This window comes from Poecilia reticulata, unplaced genomic scaffold (genome assembly GCF_000633615.1).
Source record: "Poecilia reticulata strain Guanapo unplaced genomic scaffold, Guppy_female_1.0+MT scaffold_264, whole genome shotgun sequence".
NCBI classification, from domain to species: Eukaryota; Metazoa; Chordata; class Actinopteri; order Cyprinodontiformes; family Poeciliidae; genus Poecilia; species Poecilia reticulata.
In genome coordinates, this window is record NW_007615046.1 from 59,527 (window position 1) to 66,159 (window position 6,633).

Here is a 6,633-nt window from a genome sequence, read left to right on the forward strand (position 1 = left end):
GGCCTCCCTGGGGCATTTGGGCTCTGTGGGGCATATGGCCTCCCTGGGGCATTTGGGCTCTGTGGGGCATATGGCCTCCCTGGGGCATTTGGGCTTAAATAGTGGAGAAGGTTGAGAGCTGGACAAAAACCTGAGTTGACAAAACTAACGGATTGCAGGTGAGAGTAGTTGGAGCAGGAGCACAGGGAACGGAGCTGGAAATACTTTTAGCGCTAAAGAAACTCTAAGACTAAGGAAAACATGATAAACAATAAAGAAACAAAGACATGAGGGGAAACTAACAGAAACAGGGCTGACCTCAGAACTCAGGAAACTAGAATAACCAAAAGGACTAAACAAAGAAATAAACCTAACTAGAAACACTACAATAGATGTAGACTAAGACCTAAAAGAATAACTAAACATAGAGTAACTAGAAAACACGACAAGGGGGCTGAAATAAAGAAACACAAGAGTGAGAAAGATCTAACAAAAATTAGTAACAAAAAATAAGAAGAGTAAAAGAAAAGGGGAAGAAAAACATAACAGATAAATAAAAAGAGAAACAACAAAAACACAAAACCAAAGCCAGGGTCCTGACAGTGAATGGGAACGTTAAAGTAACTCGTGATTTACTTTAACGTTCCCATTTTCAGGTCTCCTTCAGTGGAACAAATCTGACACATGAACTCAACCAGCTTCCCTCGCAGGCCGGGGCTGGACACCAGGAAATCTGTTCAGTGGGGTCATGTGAAGCCTTATCAGCATGCGGCTCCTGCGTGGAGATATCAGGAGAGCAGATCCTGGTTGTGGTTTCAGGTCTGACTGGTCATTACTTTGTGTCTGTCGGTATTTTATCCCTTGTTGTCTGGAAGAGCTTCTTTCCTCTGGCTGCATGTGCAGCGACATACTTCCTCCTTTAAAAGGGATTTACTAAACATGCTTTCATGTTTCAAGGTCAGGCTGAAAGAACTTCCACATAACCGCACATTTACTGCACCTCATTAACCTTTGAACCCTGACTTCAACTTTTAAGCAGTGATAGTTCACAAGCAAAAGGTTGGCATTACCAAACAGCACTATTCATTTTCCTTGATACTGATTGGCTGTTCTCCCAAGAGCGACGATGAGGGAGACTGGATGTTTGCTTCCATGGGAGAGTTGAGATGCTTTTCACTGTTAATGCATGTGAAAATAAATTTGGCGCTTTAACATTTAAAATGGGCAGTTAGAAGCATTTCAGAAGGAATCTCAATTATTAACAGATTTTAGCTAACGCTTTATCTCCAGCCCTGGAAACGTCATTATTATTTAAACTGGAAAAGATTCAAAGAAATCATTCCTTGCTCAGCATAACTGTTGTTTCATAGCAGGTTTCTGTTCTGCAAAAAAACAGATATAAAACATCACATCATGTTCATGTGCTGAGGTGCAAAACCGGTCAGTGATTTCTAGACTACCAGGAGCAGTTTAGGGTTTCTTCTTTCAGTGAAGGACTGGAGAACCGGGTGGTGTAGAACTGGGTGGTGTAGAACTGGGTGGTGTAGAACTGGGTGGTGTAGAACCGGGTGGTGTAGAACTGGGTGGTGTAGAACTGGGTGGTGTGCTCTAGCTTCCTGGTTTTAGTCAGAACTCCAGCTGCAGCTGAATCGTTGATTTTAAAGTTCAGTATTTTTTCCCTTGATTCCCAAATATTCCAAACAGTCTTATTTTCCCTGAAATACATTTTTACAGTTTAGTGAATCGTGAAATAATGTAGCAACTTTTCCCTTCTCTTGTGTTTTTGGGTCTCGCGTTGGACATTGTAATTAGGAAGCATTGATCTGATTAGTACATTTTCACTGAACTGTTTCTGTTGAAAACAGGATGTTGATATTTTGCTCAGCAATGAAGGAATTTATCGAGAAGGTTTTTTGACCTGGGAAGGATCTGGTGTTTGGCCAAGACAGCTGGATAAAGTTTCTATAGGATGCTCCTTCAGATGGGATTAATCTGGGGTTTGATTTTAATTATTTACCATTATTGGTAAAAGTAGTTCTCTTTCTTATTAGCAGTGTATTTGACCTTAGGGGGTCAGACGGAGTCTGGGCCGAAGGAAAGGTGCAGAACTAACATCCAGTCATATAGCTGGTGTCTCTGGAGGAGTTGGTGCAGATGTAGTCCAATCCCATGGAGTGTTTGGGCCAGTTGGTGGTGTGAGCTTTGTTCCCTTATTTAGTTCATTCATTTATTCTGTGAAATCAAAAGAGGTGACCAGGAGACGATGAGTAAGGAGGTAATGTAGTGGTGGAAGATAKAGAAATCATATACAACTCATAAGGGAGCAAAACAAATAAATAAAAATAAATACCTAATTCAACTCAGTTCTGTGTGTTTATATAGTAAAAACCATCCTGATGCACTTTAGGAAAAAATCATTTAGATTCAGTTACACATGGATTTCAGCTGATCCAGTTACCAATCAGTTCTTTATTCAAATTAGCTGAAAAGTTTTTGAGCAAACCCAGCAGAGCATCATTCCTCCTGACCAGCAGGGGGCGACAGTGGAGAGGAAAAACGTCCCTTTAACTGGAGGAAACCTCCAGCAGAACCAGAACTTGGCTCAGTACCAGAACCAGAATTGAGCCAGGAGAAGTTTCTATGTTCACAGAAATATATTTATTTTCCCTTTGGGGTTTATAAAATATTTTTGATTTTGAAATAAACAGTCAGGTGATGGCAGCATCATGCCAGCAGATGCCCTGCCTCCAGGAAGGAATCAGCCAATCAGAATGCAGAGCAGGAGTAGCTTTTGGAGAGGAAATAACTGAGAAAAATCAAAATGTTAACAGTTAAAATAAAAGCAAATAATGCAGACTGGAGAGTAGTAGGAGAAGAAAGTCAGGAGTGGTCAGTTTGTCCTCCAGCATCAGAATATGACAGAATGACCTGTTAAAACAAAGACAGGATTTTTAAAGGCGTGTCAGGTAAGAAAAACAACAAAAAACAGCATTAATAACCAAAAAGACACTTTGTGTGATTATAATAGAGAAATACAATCTGGTTACAGTGGCAGCATATTGAACTCTCTACTGCCCCCTACTGCCCACTGAACTGGCCGAGCAGCTCTGTTTTAACAATCAGCTTCAGGAGAGGAACATTTCAGTCCTGGTGTAGAAAGTATTCAGACTAACTCTGGGAGTTGCTTCCATAGGAGAGGAGCCTGAAAGCTAACAACCTCAGTCTGGTCAGAATTTACAAAGTCATCCAGGTTTCACTGTCCTCARGACGCCTGCAGTCTGACCATCAGACTGCTTCTTCAGAGCTTATGGGTCGATGCAGCAGAGTTATGGATGGTTATGGTAAATGTTCTTGTACTGCTTCATCAACTCCAGAGGACTCTACAGCTTTTCACACATTAAGCCTCTGATGGTGGTGAGCTACTGGATGGTAGCTACAGCTGCCCTCAGGCAGTCTAACAGAGTGGTGCCCCCTGCTGGGCCCTCTGGCCCCTGAACTGTTTGGCCCAAGAGTGTAAGAGACGGATGGAGTCGGAACTGAACCAGACAATGTGAACTTAAATCTGAGGAACAGGAGAAAAAATGAGAAGTTTGTCTGGTGTGACTGATTGTGTGAGATGTWCTCAGCTTGTCCTCGCTGCTCCTRTCTCAGCGCTAAAGCTACACAAACAGCAATKACCAAATTACACTGTCCAAACCAAACACTGATTCAAACACAGGAATCAGCTGGAACTGCTCATGCTAAGCTGCTGGGACTCCAGTGACAACGTGACGGGCAACACTGACAGACAGACGAAGATGTTAATGGAGGCTTTTGCTGAAAAACAACTCGAGTCTTAGAAGGATTAAGGCTTTAAAATGGTCATGGGAGAAGAAAACCTCACTTTCCAAAATGCAACTTGGATAAATCAGCTAAAAACAACAAACTGAACTCCACCATCTTTTTGTCATTCTGCAGCAAAAACTGTTCTTCATCATCTAGTTATGACAGGACTGCAGTTAATCTGAAGCTCTTGTTAAGTTTGACATATTGCTAAATCCAGTTCTGGGACCAATGAATAAATATCTGAAAATGTGTTTTTGTTGCCGCAGCTTCTGCTTCTTCTTTAGGGCTTTAACTTGAATATGCATCAGCAGAAGAACTCAGAGCATTTCAGCTGTTTAAAGGTTCAACTAAAAGTTACCTTTCTGTCATTTAGTATCTACCTTTATTAATTATAGTCGTTATAATAATAAAAAAAAAAGCTTTCCCTGAATGTGATGAATGCTATCTTCTTGTGTCCTGATTAAGTTAAATGTTGTCCTGTTACTATCAGGATAAAAACCTTAACTAAAGCTGGAGTTGGAAAAAAGCACCAAACGGTTCAACAGGGTCATGGTTTGAGTTTAGGAGCTGGTTGGAAGTAGCTTAACACTGAAGTGTGATGGTTCTGGGCTGTTGGTGAACATCACAGGGAAACTGACAGATTTTCTCTACCGGTCAATGGAAAGACTTTGTCTCTGATATTTGATACGACACAATTTACTGCACATGTTGAAACATGATGTGAAACAAAACGCTGGGAATCTGTAATCCTTTTTGTAATAATTCTCATATATATGCACATGTGGGTACACACGCACACACACACACACACACGCACACGCACACACACGCACACACACACACACACACACACACACGCACACACACACACACAGTCGGTCATTTTCACAGAAATGCGGTCAAACAGCATTTACTGACAATTTCACAAACTGCATTGGTACTTTCTGTTATTCATAAAGTCAATATTTAAATGAGTCATTTTCCACTTTTGCTTTCAAACAATGAAGAAAAACTAAATAATTACTTTAAATTATTCAGTGCAGCTGAATCTGATTGTTTAGAGGTCAAGCTGGTGATGAAGAATCTGAGTCGTCATCATTTATCTCTGCAAGAGACACTTGTGGAGTTATTACATAAATCCAAAAATCATCACCGTTCAGACTTTGCCCCAGCTTGACTTTAATTACTTTAAGTGTTTCTGAGTCGTTCATTGTTGAGGAAGTTTTCTGCTGTAACTTTACCCATGAGCAGGACTGGGATCTATTTCTGAAAATGACATCATTCTGAATGTTTTAAAGATTTGTTTCTGAGTTCAACGTCAGGTGAAGTTTTCCTTTCACTGAGCAGGAGCTGCGTCTTCAGGTCAATTCTCCACATTTTGAACCGTTGAGCAGAACAAAGGTCATGACTCGGGGACTCGGACCGACTTCTCCACCCCCACCTTCAAGGCCGTTCAGCTTCGGTCTCCGTCCTGCTCACTGTTTGGCACCGAGTGATTGCAGAAAACCCCCAGCTGCAGGGTGGAAAAGCAACAAGCTGCTGCCAGCAGAGGTTACGCCCTTTGCAAGTCCCTGCTTGGTCCTGCTGGCTTCTCCAAACCTCAACGTGTTTGTCTTTAAAGGCTGGTCATTTGTAGACATTAGCCAGAACAGATCTCAACTTGTGGACAGACGTGTTGATTACAGGTTTTATCTCAGGAGCATGATCAAAGTCATGACCCATTAGCAGTCATGTGTTAATGGGTTAACTAACAGTACAGTACTAACCCTACCCTCTCTAGTCTCTCTGGACTCTCAGCCTTGCATCGACCAGCTCCTCTCTCTCTAACTTTTAAAGGTTTTTCCTCGACTCTTTCTGAGTCGGAACATCACATCACTGATGATGTTCATTCCTCTGACTCGAAGCATGAGGGACGTTTGAAATCTGTTCTAGTCCAGAACAAAATCTTTCTCTCTGATCTTCTTTTAGACCTGCTATCTGCAACATTTTTGCACATGTAGCTCTTTTTAGCTTGTTATTCTTTTAACATCTTATTTCCCTTAAACACCTTCATGCTTCTTTTGGTTTGTCCCGTGGATTTAATATGGACACGTCTTGTTTACTTTGCATTTATTTAATAACACCTGAAAAACGAAATCAATGACAAAAACATTAAAAAGAGTTTAGTGGCTGGATGGATTTCAATTGAATGGCCTTCCTGTTTGCTGTCCTCCGCTCAAACATTGGATGTGAATCACAGAAGAAGAAGAAACCACACGGCGCTTTTGGAGGCATCCTGCCCGTATCTCAGTGCCTAATCCGATGAGATCACACTCGGTACGCTCCTGTTGCGAGTTCTGCATGACTTGCGCTGCCCCCAGAGATGAAGAATGGACGGGCCGCTGTCTTCAGGGAGAGGCGGGGCGGCTGAGGGATATACTGAGGCCTCAGTGTGGTTTGTGGAGGTGGGGGTAGATCTCATCATTCGTCTCTTTTCCCGCCTCAGACACTGACCTCTTTGTAAGGTTTGTATTAAAAACTCTGGCCCCGTGAAAACAGACCCCCCCACTTCCTTCCACTAATCCAGGCTGCTGACCGTTAGCGGGCTATCTGACAGTACGGCACATTAAACTTACACTGTGTGTGTCTCAACATTCTCACCTCAAGGGCCGTTCTACCAAAAATACTACACTGTGAGGACCCACCGCTCCTTATAGGGCCCAAARCTGAGGCCCCAAAAGGAGAAGTGCTGGTTGAGGATCGTTAATGAAATGAAAGGAAGTTGATGCTGCAAGTCCTTCACAAGATAGAAAGACACAATGCATGTGTGTGTGTGTGTGTGTGTGTGTG